Here is a 27228-nt window from a genome sequence, read left to right as displayed (position 1 = left end):
CCTGCAAGACTTTCAACTCAGGATACGATTTAACTGTGGGTGCCTCTCGGGGGCCACTTTGGCCTCATGGTCTGATTTTGTGGGTGGGGCCCCTCAGGGCCTGATTTTGTGGGTGGGGCCCCTCAGGGTCCGATTTTGTGGTTGGGTCCCCTCAGGGTCCGATTTTGTGGGTGGGGCCCCTCTGGGTCCGATTTTGTGGGTGGGGCCCCTCTGGGTCCAATTTGGTGGGCGGGACCACTCTGGGTCCAATTTGGTGGGCGGGGCCTCTCAGGGTCCGATTTTGTGGTTGGGTCCCCTCAGGGTCCGATTTTGTGGTTGGGGCCCCTCAGGGTCCGATTTTGTGGTTGGGGCCCCTCAGGGTCCGATTTTGTGGCCGGGGTCTATCAGGGTCCAATTTTGTGACTGGGGCCCATCAGGGTCCGATTTTGTGGCCGCGGCCCCTCAGGGTCTGATTTTGTGGCAGGGGCCCCTCTGGGTCTGATTTTGTGGGCGGAGCCCCTCTGGGTCCAATTTGGTGGGCGGGACCACTCTGGGTCCAATTTGGTGGGCGGGACCACTCTGGGTCCGATTTGGTGGGCGGGGCCTCTCAGGGTCCGATTTGGTGGGCGGGGCCCCACAGGGTCCGATTTGGTGGGCGGGGCCACTCTGGGTAAGATTTGGAGGCTGGGGTCGTTGAGCTTCCGATTTGGAGGCCGAGGTCAAAGAGCCTCTGATTTGGAGGCCGGGGTCGATGAACTTCCGATTTGGAGGCCGGGGTCGATGAGCCTCCGATTTGGAGGCCGGGGTGGCTCAGCCTCCGATTTGGAGGCCGGGGTGGCTCAGCCTCCGATTTGGAGGCCGGGGTGGATCAGCCTCCGATTTGGAGGCCGGGGTGGCTCAGCCTCCGATTTGGAGGCCGGGGTGGCTCAGCCTCCGATTTGGAGGCCGGGGTGGCTCAGCCTCCGATTTGGAGGCCGGGGTGGCTCAGCCTCCGATTTGGAGGCCGGGGTGGCTCAGCCTCCGATTTGGAGGCCGGGGTGGCTCAGCCTCCGATTTGGAGGCCGGGGTGGATCAGCCTCCGATTTGGAGGCCGGGGTGGATCAGCCTCCGATTTGGAGGCCGGGGTGGATCAGCCTCCGATTTGGAGGCCGGGGTGGATCAGCCTCCGATTTGGAGGCCGGGGTGGATCAGCCTCCGATTTGGAGGCCGGGGTGGATCAGCCTCCGATTTGGAGGCCGGGGTGGATCAGCCTCCGATTTGGTGTGTCGGCCCTTTAAGACTCATTTGGGTGCGCTGACCCTTTAACAATCACTTTGGCGCGTTGGCCCTTTAAGAGCTAGTTTGGCTGACTGGGCTTCTTTTAAATCCACTTTGGCGCACACATTCTCTCTCAGGGGCATGTGTCATGTGATGAAGCTAGATTTGCATTTGTGCTGTGGGTTTCGCTTTAAGAGCTGATATTATGTGGCAGAGGCTCTGTGCTGGGGTTCAAGTGAAGTTCGTAGGCGTTGGCATAGTAACTGGGTCTGCCTGCGCATATCAATGAGCTCAACTGTCATTTCAATCGCCTCAGGGCACGTTTTGCCATTTCCTATTGAAAAGCTTTGGAGACAGTGCATTCCAATGACGGGAAAAAAAATTTTCAAACGCAAATTGCGCAAAAACTACAAATCCGATCGACACGAAAAATACTTAGCACACCTCTCATGGACGCTGGCTTCAAAACGACACCTCAACGGAGTCTGTGCGTGTAGCGGTTCGGGCCGCATTAATTGCGGAAATCAACTTAATAATAATAAGAAGACTAAGTTAGCAGCATTCGGATTACAATATAGTGGTTTTTTAAAACCACTATAACTAGATGTGTATTTCCTGAAGGAAGTACAGATAGTGGTTTGAAATGGTGCCCGGGCTGCCCCTTTAAGAGAGACTTGCCTGCTGCCCCTGCAAGACTTTCAACTCAGGATACGATTTAACTGTGGGTGCCTCTCAGGGGCCACTTTGGCCTCATGGTCTGATTTTGTGGGTGGGTCCCCTCAGGGTCCGATTTTTTTGGGTGGGGCCTCTCAGGGTCCGATTTTGTGGCCGGGGCCACTCAGGGTCCGATTTGGTGGCCGGGGCCCCTCAGGGTCCGATTTGGTGGCCGGGGCCCCTCAGGGTCTGATTTGGTGGGTGGGGCCCCTCAGGGTCCGATTTTGTGGCTGGGGCCCCTCAGGGTCCGATTTTGTGGCTGGGGCCAATCAGGATCCGATTTTTGTGGCCGGAACCCCTCAGGGTCCAATTTTGCAGGTGGGCCCCTCAGGGTCCGATTTTGTGGCCGGGGCCCGTCAGGGTCCGATTTTGTGGGTGGGACCTTTCAGGGTCCGATTTGGTGGGCGGGGCCCCTCAGGGTCCAATTTGGTGGGCAGGTCCCCTCAGGGTCCGATTTTGTGGGTTGGGCCCCTCAGGGTCCGATTTTGTGGCCGGGGCCCCTCAGGGTCCGATTTTGTGGCCGGGGCCCCTCAGGGTCCGATTTTGTGTCAGGGGCCCCTCAGGGTCCGATTTTGTGGTTGGGTCCCCTCAGGGTCCGATTTTGTGGTTGGGTCCCCTCAGGGTCTGATTTTGTGTCCGCGGCCCCTCAGGGTCTGATTTTGTGGCCGCGGCCCCTCAGGGTCCGATTTTGTGGCAGGGGCCCCTCTGGGTCCGATTTTGTGGGTGGGGCCCCTCTGGGTCCAATTTGGTGGGCGGGACCACTCTGGGTCCAATTTGGTGGGCGGGGCCTCTCAGGGTCCGATTTTGTGGTTGGGTCCCCTCAGGGTCCGATTTTGTGGTTGGGGCCCCTCAGGGTCCGATTTTGTGGCCGGGGCCTATCAGGGTCCAATTTTGTGACTGTGGCCCATCAGGGCCCGATTTTGTGGCCGCGGCCCCTCAGGGTCTGATTTTGTGGCAGGGGCCCCTCTGGGTCTGATTTTGTGGCAGGGGCCCCTCTGGGTACAATTTGGTGGACGGGACCACTCTGGGTCCAATTTGGTGGGCGGGACCACTCTGGGTCCGATTTGGTGGGCGGGGCCTCTCAGGGTCCGATTTGGTGGGCGGGGCCCCACAGGGTCCGATTTGGTGGGCGGGGCCACTCTGGGTAAGATTTGGAGGCTGGGGTCGCTCAGCCTCCAATTTGGAGGCCGGGGTCGTTGAGCTTCCGATTTGGAGGCCGAGGTCAAAAAGCCTCTGATTTGGAGGCCGGGGTCGATGAGACTCCGATTTGGAGGCCGGTGTGGCTCAGCCTCCGATTTGGAGGCCGGGGTCGATCAGCCTCCGATTTGGAGGCCGGGGTGGCTCAGCCTCCTATTTGGAGGCCGGGGTGGCTCAGCCTCCTATTTGGAGGCCGGGGTGGCTCAGCCTCCTATTTGGAGGCTGGGGTGGCTCGGCCTCTGATTTGGAGGCCTGGGTCGATCAGCATCCGATTTGGAGGCCGGGGTGGATCAGGCTCCGATTTGGAGGCCGGGATGGATCAGCCTCCCATTTGGAGGCCGGGGTGGCTCATTGTCCGATTTGGAGGCCGGGGTGGCTCAGCCTCCGATTTGGAGGCCGGGGTGGCTCAGTCTCCGATTTGGAGGCCTGGGTCGATCAGGCTCCGATTTGGAGGCCGGGGTGGATCAGGCTCCGATTTGGAGGCCGGGGTGGATCAGGCTCCGATTTGGAGGCCGGGGTGGATCAGGCTCCGATTTGGAGGCCGGGGTGGATCAGGCTCCGATTTGGAGGCCGGGGTGGCTCAGCCTCCGATTTGGAGGCCGGGGTGGCTCAGTTTCCGATTTGGTGTGTCGGCCCTTTAAGACTCATTTAGGTGCGCTGGCCCTTTAAAAAATCACTTTGGCGCGTTGGCCCTTTAAGAGCTAGTTTGGCTGACTGGGCTTCTTTTAAATCCACTTTGGCGCACACATTCTCTCTCAGGGGCATGTGTCATGTGATGAAGCTAGATTTGCATTTGTGCTGTGGGTTTGCTTTAAGAGCTGATATTATGTGGCAGAGGCTCTGTGCTGGGGTTCAAGTGAAGTTCGTAGGCGTTGGCATAGTAACTGGGTCTGCCTGCGCATATCAATGAGCTCAACTGTCATTTCAATCGCCTCAGGGCACGTTTTGCCATTTCCTATTGAAAAGCATTGGAGACAGTGCATTCCAATGACGGGAAAAAAAATTTTCAAACGCAAATTGCGCAAAAACTACAAATCCGATCGACACGAAAAATACCTAGCACACCTCTCATGGACGCTGGCTTCGAAACGACACCTCAACGGAGTCTGTGCGTGTAGCGGTTCGGGCCGCATTAATTGCGGAAATCAACTTAATAATAATAAGAAGAACTAGATGTGTATTTCCTGAAGGAAGTACAGATAGTGGTTTGAAATGGTGCCCAGGCTGCCCCTTTAAGAGAGACTTGCCTGATGCCCCTGCAAGACTTTCAACTCAGGATCCGTTTTAACTGTGGGTGCCTCTCAGGGGCCACTTTGGCCCCAGGGTCCGATTTTGTGGGTGGGGCCCCTCAGGGTCCGATTTTGTGGCCGTGACCCCTCAGAGTACGATTTGGTGGGTGGGGCCCCTCAGGGTCTGATTTTGTGGCTGGGGTCCCTCAGGGTCTGATTTTGTGGGTGGGGCCCCTCAGGGTACGATTTTGTGGCCGGGGCCCCTCAGGGTCCGATTTTATGGCCGGGGCCCCTCAAGGTCTGATTTTATGGCCGGGGCTCCTCAGGGTCTGATTTTGTGGGTGGGGCCCCTCAGGGTCCGATTTGGTGGGCGGGGCCCTTCAGGGTCCGATTTGGTGGGTGGGGACACTCTGAGTCTGATTTGGTGGGCGGGGGCCCTCAGTGTCCGATTTGGTGGGCTGTGCCACTCTGGCTCCGTTTTTGGTGGGCGGGGCCACTCTGGGTCCGTTTTTGGTGGGCGGGGCCACTCTGGGTCCGATTTGGAGGCCAGGGTGGCTCAGCCTCCGATTTTAAGAGCGGGGTGGCTCAGCCTCCGATTTGGAGCCTGGGGTCACTCAGATTTCGATTTGGCGCGTCGGCCCTTTAATACTCTTTTCGGTGCGGCAGCCCTTTAAGAATCACTTTGGCGCTTCGGCCCTTTAAGAGCCAGTTTGGCTCACTGGGCTTCTAAATACACTTTGGTGCACATTCTCTTTCAGGGGCATGTGTCATGTGATGAAGCCAGATTTGCATTTGTGCTGTGGGTTTCGCTTTAAGAGCTGATATTATGTGGCAGAAGCACTGTCCTTGGGGCGTCATGTTACTTTCGTAGGCGTTGGCATAGTAATTGGGTGTGCCTGCGCATATCAATGAGCTCAACTGCCATTTCAGTCGCCTCAGGGCATGTTTTGTCTATGGCAAAATTTCCCCATTCAAATGCATTGAGACAATTCATTCCAAGGACGGGAAAAAAATTTTCTAACGCAAATTGCGCAAAAACTACAAATCGATCAACACGAAAAATACTTAGCACACCTCTCGTGGACGCTGGCTTCGAAACGACACCTCAAAGGAGTCTGTGCGTGTAGCGGTTCGGGCCGCATTAATTGCGGAAATCAACTGAATAAAGATAACAAAATTAACACTAGATGTGTAATTCCTGAATTAAGTACAGATAGTGGTTTGAAATGGTGCCCGCGCTGCCCCTTTAAGAGAGCCTTGCCTGCTGCCCCTGCAAGACTTTCAACTCAGGATCCGTTTTAACTGTGGGTGCCTCTCAGGGGCCACTTTGACGTCAGGGTCCGATTTTGTGGGTGGGGCCCCTCAGGGCCCGATTTTGTGGGTGGGGCCCCTCAGGGTCCGATTTGGTGGGTGGGGCCCCTCGGGGTCCGATTTGGTGGCTGGGGCCCTCAGGGTCCGATTTGGTGGCTGGGGCCCCTCAGGGTCCGATTTTGTGGCCGGGGCCCCTCAGGGTCCAATTTGGTGGGCGGTGCCCCTCAGGGTCCGATTTGGTGGGCTGGGCCCATCAGGGTCCGATTTGGTGGGTGGGGCCCATCAGGGTCCGATTTGGTGGGCGGGGCCCTTCAGAATCCGATTTGGTTGTCGGGGCCCTTCAGGGTCCGATTTGGTGAGCGGGGCCCCTCAGGGTCCGATTTGGTCAGCAGGGCCCCTCAGGGTCAGATTTGGTGGGCGGGGCCCCTCAGGGTCAGAATTGGTGGGCGGGACCCCTCAGGGTTTGATTTTGTGGGTGGAGCCCCTCAGGGTCTGATTTTGTGTCCGGGGACCCTCAGGGTCCGATTTTGTGGTTGGGGCCTTTCAGAATTCGATTTGGTGATTTGGTGGGCGGGGCCCCTCAGGGTCCGATTTGGTGAGCGGGGCCCCTCAGGGTCCGATTTGGTGGACGGGGGCCATTCTGGGTCCGATTTGATGGGCGGGGCCCCTCAGGGTCCGATTTTGTGGGTGGGGCCCCTAAGGGTCTGATTTTGCGGCCGGGGCCCCTCAGGGTCCGATTTTGTGGCTGGGGCCCCTCTGGGTTCGATTTGGTGGGCGGGGCCCCTTTGGGTCCGATTTGGCGGGCGGGGCCCCTCGGGGTCCAATTTGGTGGGCGGGGCCCCTCAGGGTCCAATTTGGTGGGCGGGGTCTCTCAGAGTTCAATTTGGTGAGGGGGTCCCCTCAGGGTCCGATTTGGTGGGCTGGGCCACTCTGGGTTCGATTTTGTGGTTGGGCCCCTCAGGGTCCGATTTTGTGGGTGGGGCCCCTCAGGGTCCGATTTTGTGGTTGGGGCCTTTCAGAATCCGATTTGGTGCACATTCTCTCTCAGGGGCATGCGTCATGTGATGAAGCTAGATTTGCATTTCTTCTATGTTTTTCGCTTTAAGAGCTGATATTATGTGGCAGAAGCTCTGTCCTGGGGGCATCATGTGACATTCGTAGGCGTTGGCATAGTAACTGGGTGTGCCTACGCATATCAATGAGCTTTACTGCCATTTCAATCGCCTCAGGGCACGTTTTAAGTTTCCCATTCAAATGCATTCCAATGACAGGAAAAACAATTTTCAAACGCAAATTGCGCAAAAACTACAAATCCGATCGACATGAAACACTTAGCACACCTAAGTACACATTTTTGTGGCCGGAACTCCTGAGGGTCCAATTTTGTGGGTGGGGCCCCTCAGGGTCCGATTTTGTGGCTGGGGCCCCTCAGGGTCCGATTTGGTGGGCGGGGCCCCTCAGGGTCCAATTTGGTGGGCAGGGCCCCTCAGGGTCCAATTTGGTGGGTTGGGCCCCTCAGGGTCTGATTTTGTGGCCGGGGCCCCTCAGGGTCCGATTTAGTGTCAGGGGCCCCTCAGGGTCCGATTTTGTGGTTGGGTCCCCTCAGGGTCCGATTTTGTGGTTGGGGCCCCTCAGGGTCCGATTTTGTGGCCGCGGCCCCTCAGGGCCTGATTTTGTGGCCGCGGCCCCTCAGGGTCCGATTTTGTGGGCGGAGCCCCACTGGGTCCAATTTGGTGGGCGGGACCACTCTGGGTCCAATTTGGTGGGCGGGATAACTCTGGGTCCTATTTGGTGGGCGGGGCCTCTCAGGGTCCGATTTGGTGGGCGGGGCCCCACAGGGTCCGATTTGGTGAGCGGGGCCCCTCAGGGTCCTATTTGGTGGGCAGGGCCTCTCTGGGTCTGATTTGGTGGGTGGGGCCACTCTGGGTAAGATTTGGAGGCTGGGGTCGCTCAGCCTCCAATTTGGAGGCCGGGGTCGTTGAGCTTCCGATTTGGAGGCCGAGGTCAAAGAGCCTCAGATTTGGAGGCAGGGGTCGATGAGCTTCCGATTTGGAGGCCGGGGTCGATGAGCCTCCGATTTGGAGGCCGGGGTCGATGAGCCTCCGATTTGGAGGCCGGGGTGGCTCAGCCTCCAATTTGGAGGCCGGGGTGGCTCAGCCTCCGATTTGGAGGCCGGGGTGGATCAGCCTCCGATTTGGAGGCCGGGGTGGATCAGCCTCCGATTTGGAGGCCGGGGTGGCTCAGCCTCCGATTTGGAGGCCGGGGTGGCTCAGCCTCCGATTTGGAGGCCGGGGTGGCTCAGCCTCCGATTTGGAGGCCGGGGTGGCTCAGCCTCCGATTTGGAGGCTGGGGTGGCTCAGCCTCCGATTTGGAGGCCGGGGTCGATCAGCCTCCGATTTGGAGGCCGGGGTGGCTCAGCCTCTGATTTGGAGGCCTGGGTCGATCAGCCTCCGATTTGGAGGCCGGGGTGGATCAGCCTCCGATTTGGAGGCCGGGGTGGCTCAGCCTCCGATTTGGAGGCCGGGGTGGCTCAGCCTCCGATTTGAAGGCCGGGGTGGCTCAGCCTCCGATTTGGAGGCCGGGGTGGCTCAGTCTCCGATTTGGTGTGTCGGCCCTTTAAGACTCATTTGGGTGCGCTGGCCCTTTAACAATCACTTTGGCGCGTTGGCCCTTTAAGAGCTAGTTTGGCTGACTGGGATTCTTTTAAATCCACTTTGGCGCACACATTCTCTCTCAGGGGCATGTGTCATGTGATGAAGCTAGATTTGCATTTGTGCTGTGGGTTTCGCTTTAAGAGCTGATATTATGTGGCAGAGGCTCTGTGCTGGGGTTCAAGTGAAGTTCGTAGGCGTTGGCATAGTAACTGGGTCTGCCTGCGCATATCAATGAGCTCAACTGTCATTTCAATCGCCTCAGGGCACGTTTTACCATTTCCTATTGAAAAGCATTGGAGACAGTGCATTCCAATGACGGGAAAAAAAATTTTCAAACGCAAATTGCGCAAAAACTACAAATCCGATCGACACGAAAAATACTTAGCACACCTCTCATGGACACTGGCTTCGAAACGACACCTCAACGGAGTCTGTGCGTGTAGCGGTTCGGGCCGCATTAATTGCGGAAATCAACTTAATAATAATAATAATAAGAAGAATAAGTTAGCAGCGTTCGGATTACAATATAGTGGTTTTTTCAAACCACTATAACTAGATATGTATTTCCTGAAGGAAGTACAGATAGTGGTTTGATATGGTGCCCGGGCTGCCCCTTTAAGAGAGACTTGCCTGCTGCCCCTGCAAGACTTTCAACTCAGGATCCGTTTTAACTGTGGGTGCCTCTCAGGGGCCACTTTGGCCTCAGTGTCTGATTTTGTGGGTGGGGCCCCTCAGGGGCCGATTTTGTGGCAGGGTCCCCTCAGGGTCCGATTTTGTGGCCGGGTCCCCTCAGGGTCCGATTTGGTGGTTGGGGCCCCTCAGGGTCCGATTTTGTGGACGGGGCCCATCAGGGTCCGATTTTGTGGCCGGAACCCCTCAGGGCCCGATTTTGTGGGTGGGGCCTCTCAGGGTCCGATTTTGTGGCCGGGGCCCCTCAGGGTCCGATTTGGTGGGTGGGGCCCCTCAGGGTCCGATTTGGTGGCCGGGGCCCCTCAGGGTTTGATTTGGTGGGTGGGGCCCCTCAGGGTCCGATTTTGTGGCCGGGGCCCCTCAGGGTCCGATTTGGTGGTTGGGGCCCCTCAGGGTCCGATTTTGTGGCCGAGGCCCATCAGGGTCCGATTTTGTGGCCGGAACCCCTCAGGGTCCGATTTTGTGGGTGGGGCCCCTCAGGGTCCAATTTTGTGGTTGGGGCCCCTCTGTGTCCGATTTGGTGGCTGGGGCACCTCAGGTTCCGATTTTGTGGGTGGGGTCCCCTGGGTCCGATTTGGTGGGCGGGGCCGATCAGGGTCCAATTTGGTGGGTGGGGCTCCTCAGTGTCCGACTTTGTGGTTGGGGCCCCTCAGGGTCTGATTTTGTGGGTGGGGCCCCTCAGGGTCCGATTTTGTGTCTGGGGCCCCTCTGGGTCCGATTTTGTGGTTGGGGCCGTTCAGATTCCGATTTGGTGTGCGGGGCCCCTCAGGGTCCGATTTGGTGGGCAGGGCCAATCAGGGACCGATTTGGTGGGCGGGGCCCCTAAGGGTCCGATTTGGTGGGCGGGGCCCCTCAGGGTCCGATTTGGTGAGCGGGGCCCCTCAGAGTTCAATTTGGTGAGCGGGGCCCTCAGGGTTCGATTTCGTCAGTGGGGCCCCTCAGGGTCCGATTTGGTGGGTGGGGCCCCTCAGGGTCTGATTTGTTGGGCGGGACTCCTCAGGGTCCGATTTGGTGAGCGGGTCCACTTAGGGTCCGATTTGGTGAGCGGGGCCCCTCAGGGTCTGATTTGGTGGGCGGGATCTCTGAGTATGATTTGGTGGGTGGGGCCCCTCAGGGTCCGATTTGGCGGGCGGGGCCCCTCAGGGTCCAATTTGGTGGGAGGGGCCCCTCGGGGTCTGATTTGGTGGGCGGGGCCCCTCGGGGTCCGATTTGGTGGGCGGGATCACTCAGGGTCCAATTTGGTGGGCGGGGCCCATCAGGGTCCGATTTGGTGGGCGGGGCCCATCAGGGTCCAATTTGGTGGGCGGGGCACCTCAGGGTCTGATTTGGTGGGCGGGGCCCATCAGGGTCCAATTTGGTGGGCGAGGCACCTCAGGGTCCAATTTGGTGGGCGGGGCCCATCAGGGTCCAATTTGGTGGGCGGGGCACCTCAGGGTCTGATTTGGTGTGCGGGGCCCCTCAGGGTCCGATTTGGTGGGCTGGGTCCCTCAGGGTCCGATTTGGTGGGCGGGGGGGCACACTTTGGCGCACATTCTCTCTCAGGGGCATGCTTCATGTGATGAAGCTAGATTTGCATTTGTGCTGTGGGTTTCGCTTTAAGAGCTGATATGTGGCAGAAGCTCTGTCCTGGGGGCGTCATGTGACGTTCATAGGCGTTGGCACAGTAACTGGGTGTGCCTGCGCATATCAATGAGTTTAATGCCATTTCAATCGCCTCAGGGCACGTTTTAAGTTTCCCATTGAAAAGCATTGAGACAGTGCATTCCAATGACGGGAAAAAAAATTTTCAAACGCAAATTGCACAGAAACTACAAATTCGATCGACACGAAAAATACTTAGCACACCTCTAGTGGACACTGGCTTCGAAACGACACCTCAACGGAGTCTGTGCGTGTAGCGGTTCGGGCCGCATTAATTGCGGAAATCAACTGAATAACTTGTGATTGGCGCATTATAATTGTAATACTAGATGTGTATTTCCTGAAGGAAGTACAGATAGTGGTTTGAAATGGTACATTGGCTGCCCCTTTAAGAGAGACTTTCAATTCAGGACCCGTTTTAACTGTGGGTGACTCTCAGGTGCCACTTTGGCCTGTGGGGCCCCTCAGGGTCTGATTTAGTGGGTGTGGCCCCTCAGGATCCGATTTGGTGGGCGGAGCCAAGCTGGGTCCGATATGGTGGGCGGGGCCACTCTGGGTCCGATTTGTAAGCCAGGGTCGATCAGCCTCCGGTTTGGAGGCTGGGGTGGCTCAGCCTCCGATTTCGAGCCTGGGGTCACTCAGCTTTCGATTTGGCGCGCTGGCCCTTTAAGACTCATTTTGGTGCGCCAGCCCTTTAAGAATCACTTAGGCGCGTTGGCCCTTTAAGAGCCAGTTTGGCGCACTGGGCTTCTAAATCCATTTTGGCGCACATTATCTTTCATGGGCTTGCGTCATGTGATGAAGCTAGATTTGCATTTGTGCTGTGGGTTTCGCTTTAAGAGCTGATATTATCTGGCAGAAACTGTGCCCTGCTGGGGTCATTTAAAGTTCGTAGGCATTGGCATAGTAACTGGGTGTGCCTGCGCATATCAATGAGCTTAACTGCCACCTCATGACTGCCCCATGTTTTCCCTATGGCAACATTTTCCCATTAAAATGCATTGAGACAGTGCATTCCAATGACAGGAAAATGTTTTTTTCAAACGCAAATTGTGCAAAAACTACAAATCCGATTGACACGAAAAATACTTAGCACACCTCTCGTGGACGCTGGCTTCGAAACGACGCCTCAACGGAGTCAGTGCATGTAGCGGTTCGGGTCGCATTAATTGCGGAAATCAACTGAACTGAATAGTAATAATAATACTAGATGTGTATTTCCTGAAGGAAGTACAGATAGTGGTTTGAAATGGTGCCCGGGCTGCCCCTTTAAGAGAGACTTGCCTGATGCCCCTGCAAGACTTTCAAGTCAGGATACGATTTAACTGTGGGTGCCTCTCAGGGGCCACTTTGGCCTCAGGGTCTAATTTTGTGGGTGGGGCCCCTCAGGGTCCGATTTTGTGGCCGGGGCCACTCAGGGTCCGATTTTGTGGCCGGGGCCCCTCAGGGTCCGATTTGGTGGCCGGGGCCCCTAAGGGTCCGATTTGGTGGCCGGGGCCCCTCAGGGTCTGATTTGGTGGGTGGGGCCCCTCAAGGTCCGATTTTGTAGCTGGGGCCCCTCAGGGTCCGATTTTGTGGCCGGGGCCACTCAGGATCCGATTTTTGTGGCCGGAACTCCTCAGGGTCCAATTTTGTGGGTGGGGCCCCTCAGGGTCCGATTTTGTGGCTGGGGCCCCTCAGGGTCCGATTTGGTGGGCGGGGCCCCTCAGGGTCCAATTTGGTGGGCAGGGCCCCTCAGGGTCCAATTTGGTGGGTTGGGCCCCTCAGGGTCTGATTTTGTGGCCGGGGCCCCTCAGGGTCCGATTTAGTGTCAGGGGCCCCTCAGGGTCCGATTTTGTGGTTGGGTCCCCTCAGGGTCCGATTTTGTGGTTGGGGCCCCTCAGGGTCCGATTTTGTGGTTGGGTCCCCTCAGGGTCCGATTTTGTGGTTGGGGCCCCTCAGGGTCCGATTTTGTGGCCGCGGCCCCTCAGGGCCTGATTTTGTGGCCGCGGCCCCTCAGAGTCCGATTTCGTGGGCGGAGCCCCACTGGGTCCAATTTGGTGGGCGGGACCACTCTGGGTCCAATTTGGTGGGCGGGACCACTCTGGGTCCAATTTGGTGGGCGGGGCCTCTCAGTGTCCGATTTGGTGGGCGGGGCCCCACAGGGTCCGATTTGGTGGGCGGGGCCCCTCAGGGTCCTATTTGGTGGGCAGGGCCTCTCTGGGTCTGATTTGGTGGGTGGGGCCACTCTGGGTAAGATTTGGAGGCTGGGGTCGCTCAGCCTCCAATTTGGAGGCCGGGGTCGTTGAGCTTCCGATTTGGAGGCCGAGGTCAAAGAGCCTCAGATTTGGAGGCAGGGGTCGATGAGCCTCCGATTTGGAGGCTGGGGTGGCTCAGCCTCCGATTTGGAGGCCGGGGTGGCTCAGCCTCCGATTTGGAGGCCGGGGTGGCTCAGCCTCCGATTTGGAGGCCGGGGTGGCTCAGCCTCCGATTTGGAGGCCGGGGTGGCTCAGCCTCCGATTTGGAGGCCGGGGTGGCTCAGCCTCCGATTTGGAGGCCGGGGTGGCTCAGCCTCCGATTTGGAGGCCGGGGTGGCTCAGCCTCCGATTTGGAGGCCGGGGTGGCTCAGCCTCCGATTTGGAGGCTGGGGTGGCTCAGCCTCCGATTTGGAGGACGGGGTCGATCAGCCTCCGATATGGAGGCCGGGGTCGATCAGCCTCCGATTTGGAGGCCGGGGTGGCTCAGCCTCCGATTTGGAGGCCGGGGTGGCTCAGCCTCCGATTTGGAGGCCGGGGTCGATCAGCCTCCGATATGGAGGCCGGGGTCGATCAGCCTCCGATTTGGAGGCCGGGGTGGCTCAGCCTCCGATTTGGAGGCCGGGGTGGCTCAGCCTCCGATTTGGAGGCCGGGGTGGCTCAGCCTCCGATTTGGTGTGTCGGCCCTTTAAGACTCATTTGGGTGCGCTGGCCCTTTAACAATCACTTTGGCGCGTTGGCCCTTTAAGAGCTAGTTTGGCTCAATGGGCTTCTTCTAAATCAAATTTGGCGGACATTCTCTCTCAGGGGCATGTGTCATGTGATGAAGCTAGATTTGCATTTGTGCTGTGAGTTTCGCTTTAAGAGCTGATATTATGTGGCAGAAGCACTGTGCTGGGGTTCAAGTGAAGTTCGTAGGCGTTGGCATAGTAACTGGGTCTGCCTGCGCATATCAATGAGCTCAACTGTCATTTCAATCGCCTCAGGGCATGTTTTGCCATTTCCTATTGAAAAGCATTGGAGACAGTGCATTCCAATGACGGGAAAAAAAATTTTCAAACGCAAATTGCGCAAAAACTACAAATCCGATCGACACGAAAAATACTTAGCACACCTCTCATGGACGCTGGCTTCGAAACGACACCTCAACGGAGTCTGTGCGTGTAGCGGTTCGGGCCGCATTAATTGCGGAAATCAACTTAATAATAATAATAAGAAGAAGAAGAAGAACTAGATGTGTATTTCCTGAAGGAAGTACAGATAGTGGTTTGAAATGGTGCCCGGGCTGACCCTTTAAGAGAGACTTGCCTGCTGCCCCTGCAAGACTTTCAACTCAGGATACGATTTAACTGTGGGTGCCTCTCAGGGGCCACTTTGGCTTCAGGGTCTGATTTTGTGGGTGGGGCCCCTCAGGGCCTGATTTTGTGGGTGGGGCCCCTCAGGGTCCGATTTTGTGGCCGGGGCCACTCAGGGTCCGATTTGGTGGCCGGGGCCCCTCAGGGTCCGATTTGGTGGCCGGGGCCCCTCAGGGTCTGATTTGGTGGGTGGGGCCCCTCAAGGTCCGATTTTGTGGCTGGGGCCCCTCAGGGTCTGATTTTGTGGCCGGGCCACTCAGGATCCGATTTTTGTGGCCGGAACCCCTCAGGGTCCAATTTTGTGGGTGGGGCCCCTCAGGGTCCAATTTTGTGGCTGGGGCCCGTCAGGGTCCGATTTGGTGGGCGGGGCCTCTCAGGGTCCGATTTGGTGGGCGGGGCCTCTCAGGGTCCGATTTGGTGGGCGGGGCCCCTCAGGGTCCAATTTGGTGGGCTTGGCCCCTCAGGGTCCGATTTTGTGGATTGGGCCCCTCAGGGTCCGATTTTGTGGCCGGGGCCCCTCAGGGTCCGATTTTGTGGCCGGGGCCCCTCAGGGTCCGATTTTGTGTCAGGGGCCCCTCAGGGTCCGATTTTGTGGTTGGGTCCCCTCAGGGTCCGATTTTGTGGTTGGGGCCCCTCAGGGTCCGATTTTGTGGCCGCAGCCCCTCAGGGTCTGATTTTGTGGCCGCGGCCCCTCAGGGTCCGATTTTGTGGCAGGGGCCCCTCTGGGTCCGATTTTGTGGGCGGAGCCCCTCTGGGTCCAATTTAGTGGGCGGGACCACTCTGGGTCCAATTTGGTGGGCGGGACCTCTCAGGGTCCGATTTTGTGCTTGGGTCCCCTCAGGGTCCGATTTTGTGGTTGGGGCCCCTCAGGGTCCGATTTTGTGTCCGGGGCCTATCAGGGTCCAATTTTGTGGCCGCGGCCCCTCAGGGTCAGATTTTGTGGCAGGGGCCCCTCTGGGTCTGATTTTGTGGGCGGAGCCCCTCTGGGTCCAATTTAGTGGGCGGGACCACTCTGGGTCCAATTTAGTGGGCGGGACCACTCTGGGTCCAATTTGGTGGGCGGAACCACTCTGGGTCCAATTTGGTGGGCGGGGCCTCAGGGTCTGATTTGGTGAGCGGGGCCCCACAGGGTCCGATTTGGTGGGTGGGGCCACTCTGGGTAAGATTTGGAGGCTGGGGTCGCTCAGCCTCCAATTTGGAGGCCGGGGTCGTTGAGCTTCCGATTTGGAGGCCGAGGTCGATGAGCTTCCGATTTGGAGGCCGGGGTGGCTCAGCCTCCGATTTGGAGGCCGGGGTGGCTCAGCCTCCGATTTGGAGGCTGGGGTGGCTCAGCCTCCGATTTGGAGGCCGGGGTGGCTCAGCCTCCGATTTGGAGGCCTGGGTGGCTCAGCCTCCGATTTGGAGGCCGAGGTGGCTCAGCCTCCGATTTGGAGGCCGGGGTGGCTCAGCCTCCGATTTGGAGGCCGGGGTGGCTCAGCCTCCGATTTGGAGGCCGGGGTGGCTCAGCCTCCGATTTGGAAGCCGAGGTGGCTCAGCCTCCGATTTGGAGGCCGGGGTGGCTCAGCCTCCGATTTGGAGGCCGGGGTGGCTCAGCCTCCGATTTGGAGGCCGGGTTGGCTCAGCCTCCGATTTGGAGGCCGGGGTGGATCAGCCTCCGATTTGGAGGCCGGGGTGGATCAGCCTCCGATTTGGAGGCCGGGGTGGCTCAGCCTCTGATTTGGAAGCCGGGGTGGCTCAGCCTCCGATTTGGAGGCCGAGGTGGCTCAGCCAACGATTTGGAGGCCGGGGTGGCTCAGCCTCCGATTTGGAGGCCGGGGTGGCTCAGCCACCGATTTGGAGGCCGGGGTGGCTCAGCCTTCGATCTGGAGGCCGGGGTGGCTCAGCCTCCGATTTGGAGGTCGGGGTGGCTCAACCTCTAATTTGGAGGCCGGGGTGGCTCAGCCTCCGATTTGGAGTCCGGGGGGTCGATCAGCCTCCCATTTGGAGCCTGTGGTCACTCAGCTTTCGATTTGGCGTGTTGGCCCTTTAAGACTCATTTCGGTGCGCCGGCCCTTTAACAGTCACTTTTGCACTTCGGCCCTTTAAGAGCCAGTTTGGCTCACTGGGCTTCTAAATACACTTTGGCGCACATTCTCTCTCAGGGGCATGTGTCATGTGATGAAGCTAGATTTGCATTTGTGCTGTGGGTTTCGCTTTAAGAGCTGATATTATGTGGCAGAAGCCCTGTTCTGGAGATGTCATGTGACGTTTGTAGGCGTTGGCATAGTAACTGGGTCTGCCTGCGCATATCAATGAGCTCAACTGCCATTTCAATCGCCTCAGGGCACGTTTTGCCATTTCCCCATTCAAATGCATTGGAGACAGTGCATTCCAATGACGGGAAAAAAAATTTTCGAACACAAATTGTGCAAAAACTACAAATCTGATCGACACGAAAAATACTTAGCACACCTCTCATGGGCGCTGGCTTCGAAATGACACCTCAACAGAGTCTGTGCGTGTAGCGGTTCGGGCCGCATTAATTGCGGAAATCAACTTAATAATAAGAAGAAGAATAAGTTAGCAGCGTTCGGATTACAATATAGTGGTTTTTTCAAACCACTATAACTAGATGTGTATTTCCTGAAGGAAGTACAGATAGTGGTTTGAAATGCTGCCCAGGCTGCCCCTTTAAGAGAGACTTGCCTGCTGCACCTGCAAGACTTTCAACTCAGGATCCGTTTTAACTGTGGGTGCCTCTCAGGGGCCACTTTGGCCTCAGGGTCCGATTTTGTGGGTGGGGCCCTCAGTTCCCGATTTTGTGGGTGGGGCATCTCAGGGTCAGATTTGGTGGGTGGAGCCCCTCAGGGTCCGATTTGGTGGCCGGGTCCCCTCAGGGGCTGATTTGGTGGGTGGGGCCCCTAAGGGTCCGATTTTGTGGCCGGGGCCCCTCAGGGTCTGATTTGGTGGTTGGGGCCCCTCAGGGTCCAATCTTGTGGCCGGGGCCCCTCAGGGTCCAATTTTGTGGGTGGGGCCCCTCAGGGTCCGATTTTGTGGCCGGGGCCCCTCAGGGTCTGATTTGGTGGGTGGGGCCCCTCAGGGTCCGATTTGGTGAGCGGGGCCCCTCAGGGTCTGATTTGGTGGGCAGGATCTATCAGAGTCCGATTTGGTGGGCGCGGCCCCTCAGGGTCCAATTTGGTGGGCGGGGACCCTCTGGGTCCGATTTGGTGGGCGGGATCCCTCGGGGTCCGATTTGGTGGGCGGGGCCCCTCAGGGTCCGATTTGGTGGGCGGGGCCCCTCGGGGTCCGATTTGGTGGGCGGGGCCCCTCGGGGTCCGATTTGGTGGGTGGGGCCCCTCGGGGTCCGATTTGGTGAGCGGGGCCACTCTAGATCTGATTTGGTAGGCGGGCCACTCTGGGTCCGATTTAGTGGGCGGGGCCCCTCAGAGTTCAATTTGGTCAGTGGGGCCCCTCAGGGTCCGATTTTGTGGTTGGGGCCTTTCAGAATCCGATTTAGTGGGCGGGGTCCCTCAGGGTCCGATTTGGTGGGCGGGGCCCCTCAGGGTCCGATTTTGTGGCCGGGTCCCCTCAGGGTCTGGATTTGTGGGTGGGGCCCCTCAGGGTCTGATTTTGTGGGTGGGGCCCCTCAGAGTCTGATTTTGTGGCTGGGGCCCCTCAGGGTCTGATTTTGTGGCTGGGGCTCCTCAGGGTCCGATTTTGAGGGTGGGGCCCCTCAGGGTCTAATTTGGTGGGCGGGGCCCCTCAGGGTCTGATTTTGTGGGTTGGGCCCCTCAGGGTCTGATTTTGTGGCCGGGGCCCCTCAGGGTCTGATTTTGTGTCCGGGGCCCCTCGGGGTCCGATTTTGTGGCCGGTGCCTCTCAGGGTCTGATTTTGTGGTTGGGGCCCCTCAGGGTCCGATTTTGCGGCCGGAGCCTCTCAGGGTCCGATTTTGTGGTTGGGGCCCCTCAGGATCTGATTTTGTGGCCGGGGTCCTTCAGGGTCTGATTTTGTGGCCGGGGAACCTGAGGGTCCAATTTTGTGGGTGGGGCCCCTCAGGGTCCGATTTTGTGGGTGGGGCCCCTCACAATCTGATTTTGTGGTTGGGGCTCCTCAGGGTTCAATTTTGTAGTTGGGGTCCCTCAGGGTCCGATTTTGTGGCCGGGGCCCCTCAGGGTCCGATTTTGTGGCCGGGGCCCATCAGGGTCCGATTTTGTGGTTGGGGCCCCTCAGGGTCCGATTTTGTGGGTAAGGCCCCTCAGGGTCCGATTTTGTGAGTGGGGCCACTCAGGGTCCGATGTTGTGGCCGGATCCCCTCAGAGTCTGATTTTGTGGGTGGGGCCCCTCAGGGTCCAATTTTGTGGCCAGGGCCCCTCAGGGTCCAATTTTGTGGGTGGGGCCCCTTAGGGTCCGATTTTGTGGGTGGGGCCCCTCAGGGTACAATTTGGTAGGCGGGGCCACTCTGGGTCTGATTTGGTGGGCGGGGCCACTCTGGGTCCAATTTGATGGGCGGGGCCACTCTGGGTCCGATTTGGTGAGCTGGGCCCCTCAGGGTCTGATTTAGTGGGCGGGATCTATCAGAGTCCGATTTGGTGGGCGGGGCCCATCAGGGTCCAATTTGGTTGGCGGGGACCCTCGGGGTCCGATTTGGTGGGCGGGATCCCTCGGGGTCCGATTTGGTGGGCGGGGCCCCTTGGGGTCCGATTTGGTGGGCAGGGCCCCTTGGGGACCGATTTGGTGGGTGTGGCCCCTCGGGGTTCGATTTGGTGAGCCGGGCCACTCTAGGTCTGATTTGGTGGGCGGGCCACTCTGGGTCCGATTTGGTGGGCGGGGCCCCTCAGAGTTCAATTTGGTCAGCGGGGACCCTCAGGGTCCGATTTTGTGGGTGGGGCCCCTCAGGGTCCGATTTTGTGGTTGGGGCCTTTCAGAATCCGATTTAGTAGGCGGGGCCCCTCAGGGTCCGATTTGGTGGGCGGGGCCCCTCAGGGTCCGATTTGGTGGGCGGGGCCCCTCAGGGTCCGATTTGGTGGGCGGGGCCCCTCAGGGTCCGATTTGGTGGGCGGGGCCCCTCAGGGTCCGATTTGGTGGGCGGGGCCCCTCAGGGTCCCATTTGGTGGGTGGGGCCACTCTGGGTCTGATTTGGTGGGCGGGGCCACTTTGGGTCCGATTTGGTGAACGGGGCCCTTCAGGGTCCAATTTGGTGGGCGGGGACACTGAGTCTGATTTTGTGGGTTGGGCCCCTCAGGGTCCGATTTTGTGGCCGGGGCCCCTCAGGGTCCGATTTTGTGTCCGGGGCCCCTCAGGGTCCGATTTTGTAGCCGGGGCCCCTCAGGGTCCGATTTTGCGGGTGGAGCCCTTCAGGGTCCGATTTTGCGGGTGGGGCCCCTCAGGGTCCGATTTTGCGGGTGGGGACCCTCAGGGTCCGATTTTGCGGGTGGGGCCCCTTAGGGTCCGATTTTGCGGGTGGGGTCCCTCAGGGTCCGATTTTGTGGCCGGGGCCCCTTAGGGTCCGATTTTGCAGGTGGGGCACTTCAGGGTCCGATTTTGTGGCCGGGGCCCCAGGGTCCGATTTTGTGGCCGGGGCCCCAGGGTCCGATTTTGTGTCCGGGGCCCCTCAGGGTCCGATTTTGTGTCCGGGGCCCCTCAGGGACCGATTTTGAGGGTGGGGCCCCTCAGGGTCTAATTTGGTGGACGGGGCCCCTCAGGGTCTGATTTTGTGGGTGGGGCCCCTCAGGGTCCTGTTTTGTGGGTGGGGCACCTCATGGTCCGATTTTGTGTCTGGGACCCCTCAGGGTCTGATTTTGTGGCTGGGGTCCCTCAGGGTCTGATTTTGTGGGTGGGGCCCCTCAGGGTCCGATTTTGTGATCGGGGCCCCTCAGGGTCTGATTTTGTGGTTGGGGCCCCTCAGGGTCCGATTTTGTGGCCGGGGTCTCTCAGGGTCCGATTTTGTGACTTGTGCCCCTCAGGGTCTGGCTTTGTGGGTGGGGCCCATCAGGGTCTGATTTTGTGGGTGGGGCCCCTCAGGGTCCGATTTTGTGGCTGGGGCCCCTCATGGTCTGATTTTGTGGCTGTGGCCCCTCAGGGTCTGATTTTGAGGGTGGGGCCCCTCTGGGTCTAATTTGGTGGGCGGGGTCCCTCAGGGTCCGATTTTGTGGGTGGGGCCCCTCAGGGTCCGATTTTGTGGGTTGGGCCCCTCAGGGTCCGATTTTGTGGCTGGGGCCCCTCAGGGTCTGATTTTGTGGGTGGGGCCCATCAGGGTCCGATTCTGTTGGTGGGGCCCATCAGGGTCCGATTTTGTGACCGGGGACCCTCAGGGTCCGATTTTGTGGCTGGGGCCCCTCAGGGTCCGATTTTGTGGCTGGGGTCCCTCAGGGTCTGATTTTGTGGGTGGTGCCCCTCAGGGTCTGATTTTGTGGGTGGGGCCCCTTAGGGTCTGATTTTGTGACTGAGGCCCCTCTGGGTTCGATTTTGTGGCCGGGGTCTCTCAGGGTCAGATTTTGTGGGTGGGGCCCCTCAGCGACCGATTTTGAGGGTGGGGTCCCTCATGGTCCGATTTTGTGGGTGGGGCCCCTCAGGGTCCGATTTTGTGGGTGGGGCCACTCAGGTTCTGATTTTGTGGTTGGGGCCCCTCAGGTTCTGATTTTGTGGCTGGGGTCCCTCAGGGTCTGATTTTGTGGGTGGGGCCCCTCAGGGTCCGATTTTGTGACTGGGGCCCCTCAGGGTCTGATTTTGTGGTTGGGGCCCCTCAGGGTCTGATTTTGTGACCGGGGTCTCTCAGGGTCCGATTTTGTGGCCGGGTCCCCTCAGGGTCTGGATTTGTGGGTGGGGCCCCTCAGGGTCCGATTTTGTGGGTGGGGCCCCTCAGAGTCCAATTTTGTGGCTGGGGCCCCTCAGGGTCTGATTTTGTGGCTGGGGCCCCTCAGGGTCTGATTTTGTGGCTGGGGCCCCTCAGGGTCTGATTTGGTGGGCGGGGCCCCTCAGGGTCTTATTTTGTGGGTGGGGCCCCTCAGGGCCCTATTTCGTGACCTGGGCCCCTTAGGGTCTGATTTTGTGACTGGGGCCCGTCTGGGTTCGATTTTGTGGCCGGGGTCTCTCAGGGTCCGATTTTGTGGTTGGGGCCCCTCAGGGTCTTATTTTGCGGCTGGGGCCCCTCAGGGTCTGGTTTTGTGGGTGGGGCCCCCTCAGCGTCTGATTTTGTGGGTGGGGCCCCTCAGGGTCCGATTTTGTGACCGGGGCACCTCAGGGTCTGATTTTGTGGTTGGGAACCCTGAGGGTCCTATTTTATGACTGGGGACCCTCTTGGTTCAATTTTGTGGCCGGGGTCTCTCAGGGTCTGATTTTGTGGTTGGGGCCCCTCAGGGTCTGATTTTGTGGCCGGGACCACTCAGGGTCCGATTTTGTGGGTGGGGCCCCTTAGGGTCTGATTTTGTGGGTGGAGCCCCCTGGGTCCATTTTGGTGGGCGGGGCCACTCTGGGTCCGATTTAGTGGGCGGTGCCCCTCATGGTCCGATTTGGTGGGCGGGGCCCCTCTGGGTCCGATTTGGTGGGCGGGGCCCCTCTGGGTCCGATTTGGTGGGCGGGGCCCTTCAGGGTCCAATTTGGTGGGCGGGGCACCTCTGGGTCCGATTTGGTGGGCGGGGCCCTTCAGGGTCCGATTTGGTGGGCAGGGGTCAATCTGGGTCCGATTTGTTGGGCGGGGCTCCTCGGGTCCGATTTGGTGGGCGGGGTCAATCTGGGTCCGATTTGGTGGGCGGGGCCCTTCAGGGTCCGATTTGGTGGGCGGGGCACCTCTGGGACCGATTTGGTGGGCGGGGTCAATCTGGATCCAATTTGGTGGGCGGGGTCAATCTGGGTCCGATTTGGTGGGCGGGGCTCCTCAGGTTCCGATTTGGTGGGCGGGGCCCCTCATGGTCCGATTTGATGGGCGGGGCCCCTCATGGTCCGACTTGGTGGGCGGGGCCACTTTTGGTCCGATTTGATGGGCGGGGCTCTTCAGGGTCCGATTTGGTGGGCGGGGTCACTCTGGGTCCGATTTGGTGGGTGGGGCCCCTCAGAGTCCGATTTTATGGCCGGGGCCCCTCAGGGTCTGATTTTGTGGGTGGGGCCCCTCAGGGTCCGATTTCGTGACCTGGGCCCCTTAGGGTCTGATTTTGTGACTGGGGCCCCTCTGGGTTCGATTTTGTGGCCGGGGTCTCTCAGGGTCCGATTTTGTGGGTGGGGCCCCTCAGGGTCTTATTATGTGGCTGGGGCCCTTCAGGGTCTGGTTTTGTGGGTGGGGCCCCTCAGCGTCTGATTTTGTGGGTGGGGCCCCTCAGGGTCCGATTTTGTGACCGGGGCACCTCAGGGTCTGATTTTGTGGTTGGGGCCCCTGAGGGTCCTATTTTGTGACTGGGGACCCTCTAGGTTCGATTTTGTGGCCGGGGTCTCTCGGGGTCCGATTTTGTGGTTGGGTCCCCTCAGGGTCTGATTTTGTGGCCAGGCCCACTCAGGGTCTGATTTTGTGGGTGGGGCCCCTTAGGGTCTGATTTTGTGGGTGGAGCCCCCTGGGTCCATTTTGGTGGGCGGGGCCACTCGGTCCGATTTAGTGGGCGGTGCCCCTCATGGTCCGATTTGGTGGGCGGGGCCCCTCATGGTCCGATTTGGTGGGCGGGGCCCCCTGGGTCCGATTTGGTGGGCGGGACCCATCTGGGTCCGATTTGGTGGGTGGGGCCCTTCAGGGTCCGATTTGGTGGGCGGGGCACCTCTGGGTCCGATTTGGTGGGCGGGGCCCTTCAGGGTCCGATTTGATGGGCGGGGCACCTCTGGGACCGATTTGGTGGGCGGGGCCCTTCAGGGTCCGATTTGGTGGGCGGGGTCAATCTGGGTCTGATTTGGTGGGCGGGGTCAATCTGGGTCCGATTTGGTGGGCGGGGCTCCTCAGGTTCCGATTTGGTGGGCGGGGCCCCTCAGGGTCCGATTTGATGGGCGGGGCCCCTCAGGGTCCGATTTGATGGGCGGGACCACATTGGGTCCGATTTGGTGGGCGGGGTCACTCTGGGTCCCATTTGGTGGGCTGGGCTCCTCAGGGTCTGATTTGGTGGGCGGGGCTCCTCAGGGTCCGATTTGGTGGACGGGGCCCTTCAGGATCCGATTTGGTGGGCGGGGCCCCTCAGGATCCGATTTTGTGGGCTGTGCTACTCTGGGTCTGATTTTTTGAGCGGGGCCACACGGGGTCCGATTTGGAGGCCAGGGTGGCTCAGCCTCCGATTTGGAGGCCGGGGTGGTTCAGCCTACGATTTGGAGGCCGGGGTGGCTCAGCCTCCGATTTGGAGGCCGGGGTCACTCAGCTTTCGATTTGGCGCGCCGGCCCTGTAAGACTCATTTCGGTGCGCTGGCCCTTTAAGAATCACTGTGGCACGTCGGCCCTTTAAGAGCCAGGGTGGCTCACAGGGCTTCTAAATCCACTTTGTCGCACATTCTCTCTCAGGGGCATGTGTCATGTGATGAAACTAGATTTGCATTTGTGCTGTGGGTTTCACTTTAAGAGCTGATATTATGTGACAGAAGCTCTGTCCTTGGGATGTCATGTGACGTTCGTAGGCGTTGGCATAGTAACTGGGTCTGCCTGCGCATATCAATGAGGTCAACTGCCATTTCAATCGCCTCAGGGCACGTTTTGCCATTACCCATTGAAAAGCATTGGAGACAGTGCATTCCAATGACGGGAAAAAAAAATTTCAAACGCAAATTGCGCAAAAACTACAAATCCGATCGACACGAAAAATACTTAGCACACCTCTCGTGGACGCTGGCTTCGAAACAACACCTTAACGGCATCTGTGAGTGTAGCGGTTCGGGCTGTATGAATTGCGGAAATCAACTTAATAATAATAACTAGATGTGTATTTCCTGAAGGAAGTACAGATAGTGGTTTGAAATGGTGCCCGGGCTGCCCCTTTAAGAGAGACTTGCCTGCTGCCCCTGCAAGACTTTCAACTCAGGATCTGTTTTAACTGTGGGTGCCTCTCAGGGGCCACTTTGGCCTCAGGGTCTGATTTGGTGGGTGGGGCCCCTCAGGATCCGATTCGGTGGCCTGGGCTCCTCAGGGCTTGAATTGCTGGCCGGGATTCCTCAGGGTCCAATTTTGTGGGTGTGGCCTCTCTGGGTCCGATTTTGTGGGTGGGGCCCCTCAGGGTCCGATTTTGTTGCCGGGGACCCTCAGGGTGCAATTTTGTGGCCGGGGACCCTCAGGGTCCGATTTTGTGGTTGGGGCCCCTCAGGGTCTGATTTTGTGGATGGGGCCCCTCAGGGTCCGATTTTGTGGCCGAGGCCCTTCAGGGTCTGATTTTGTGGCCGGGGCCCCTCAGGGTCTGATTTTGTGGCCGAGGCCCTTCAGGGTCTGATTTTGTGGCCGGGGCCCTTCAGGGTCTGATTTTGTGGCCGGGGCCCCTCAGGGTCTGATTTTGTGGCCGGGGCCCCTCAGGGTCCGATTTTGTGGGTGGGGCCCCTCAGGGTCTGATTTTGTGGCCGGGTCCACTCAGGGTCCGATTTTGTGGATGGGGCCCCCTAGGGTCTGATTTTGTGGGCGGAGCACCCTGAGTCCATTTTGGTGGGCGGGGCCACTCTGGGTCCAATTTGGTGGGGGGCCACTCTGGGTCCGATTTGGTGGGCGGGGCCCCTCAGGGTCCAATTTGGTGGGCGGGGCCCCTTGGGGTCTGATTTGGTGGGCGGGGCTCCTCAGGGTCCGATTTGGTGGGCGGGGCCACTCTCGGTCCGATTTAGTGTGCGGTGCCCCTTGGGATCCGATTTGGTGGGCGGGGCCACTCTCGGTCCGATTTAGTGGGCGGTGCCCCTCAGGGTCTGATTTGGTGGGCGGGGCCCCTCAGAGTCAGATTTAGTAGGCGGGGCCACTCTGGGTCCAATATGGTGGGCGGGGCCTTTAAGTTTCCGATTTGGTGGGCTGGGTCACTGGGTCCGATTTGGTGGACGGGTCCCCTCAGGGTCCGATTTGGTGGGCTGTGCCATTCTGGGTCGTTTTTGGTGGGCGGGGCCACTCAGGGTCTGATTTTTTTAAGCGGGGCCACGCTGGGCCCGATTTGGAGGCCAGGGTGGCTCAGCTTCCGATTTGGAGGCCGGGGTGGCTCAGCCTCTGATTTGGAGCCTGGGGTCACTCAGCTTTCGATTTTGGCGCGCCGGCCCTTTAAGACTCATTTCGGTGCGCCGGCCCATTAAGAATCACCATTGGCGCGTCGGCCCTTTAAGAGCCAGTTTGGCTCACTGGGCTTCTAAATCCACTTTCGCGCACATTCTCTCTCAGGGGCATGCGTCATGTGATGAAGCTACATTTGCATTTGTGCTGTGGGTTTCGCTTTAAGAGCTGAAATTATCTGCCAGAAACTCTGTCCTGGAGAGGTCATGTGATGTTCGTAGGCATTGGCATAGTAACTGGGTGAGCCTTCGCATATCAATGAGCTTTACTGCCACCTCACGACTGTCCCATGTTTTCCCTATGGCAACATTTTCCCATTGAAATGCGTTGAGGAAAGTGTTTTTTGAATGACGAGAAAAAAAATTTTCAAACGCAAATTGCGCAAAAACTACAAATCCGATCGACACGAAAAATACTTAGCACACCACTCGTGGATGCTGGCTTCGAAACGAGTCCTCAACGGAGTCTGTGCGTGTAGCGGTTCGGGCCGCATTAATTGCGGAAATCAACTGAATAGTAATAATAATACTAGATGTGTATTTCCTGAAGGAAGTACAGATAGTGGTTTGAAATGGTGCCCGGGCTGCCCCTTTAAGAGAGACTTGCCTGCTTCCCCTGCAAGACTTTCAACTCAGGATACGATTTAACTGTGGGTGCCTCTCAGGGGCCACTTTGGCCTCAGGGTCTGATTTTGTGGGTGGGGCCCCTCAGGGCCTGATTTTGTGGGTGGGGCCCCTCAGGGTCCGAGTTTGTGGGTGGGGCCCCTCAGGGTCCGATTTTGTGGCCGGGGCCACTCAGGGTCCGATTTGGTGGCCGGGGCCCCTCAGGGTCTGATTTGGTGGCCGGGGCCCCTCAGGGTCTGATTTGGTGGGTGGGGCCCCTCAAGGTCCGATTTTGTGGCTGGGGCCCCTCAGGGTCCGATTTTGCGGCCGGGGCCACTCAGGATCCGATTTTTGTGGCCGAAACCCCTCAGGGTCCAATTTTGTGGGTGGGGCCCCTCAGGGTCCGATCTTGTGGCCGGGGCCCGTCAGGGTCCGATTTTGTGGGTTGGGCCCCTCAGGGTCCGATTTTGTGGCCGGGGCCCCTCAGGGTCCGATTTTGTGTCAGGGGCCCCTCAGGGTCCGATTTTGTGGTTGGGTCCCCTCAGGGTCCGATTTTGTGGTTGGGGCCCCTCAGGGTCCGATTTTGTGGCCGCGGCCCCTCAGGGTCTGATTTTGTGGCCGCGGCCCCTCTGGGTCCGATTTTGTGGCAGGGGCCCCTCTGGGTCCGATTTTGTGGGTGGGGCCCCTCTGGGTCCAATTTGGTGGGCGGGACCACTCTGGGTCCAATTTGGTGGGAAGGGCCTCTCAGGGTCCGATTTTGCGGTTGGATCCCCTCAGGGTCCGATTTTGTGGTTGGGGCCCCTCAGGGTCCGATTTTGTGGCCGGGGCCTATCAGGGTCCAATTTTGTGACTGGGGCCCATCAGGGTCTGATTTTGTGGCCGCGGCCCCTCGGTCTGATTTTGTGGCAGGGGCCCCTCTGGGTCTGATTTTGTGGGCGGAGCCCCACTGGGTCCAATTTGGTGGGCGGGACCACTCTGGGTCCAATTTGGTGGGCGGGACCACTCTGGGTCCAATTTGGCGGGCGGGGCCTCTCAGCGTCTGATTTGGTGGGCGGGGCCCCACATGGTCCGATTTGGTGGGCGGGGCCCCTCAGGGTCCGATTTGGTGGGCAGGGCCTCTCTGGGTCTGATTTGGTGGGTGGGGCCACTCTGGGTAAGATTTGGAGGCTGGGGTCGCTCAGCCTCCAATTTGGAGGCCGGG

This window comes from Dendrobates tinctorius, unplaced genomic scaffold (assembly GCF_039654945.1).
Source record: "Dendrobates tinctorius isolate UK_male_01 unplaced genomic scaffold, ASM3965494v1 ptg000064l, whole genome shotgun sequence".
In the NCBI taxonomy this organism is placed as follows: Eukaryota; Metazoa; Chordata; class Amphibia; order Anura; family Dendrobatidae; genus Dendrobates; species Dendrobates tinctorius.
Note: the sequence above shows the minus strand (reverse complement) of the source record.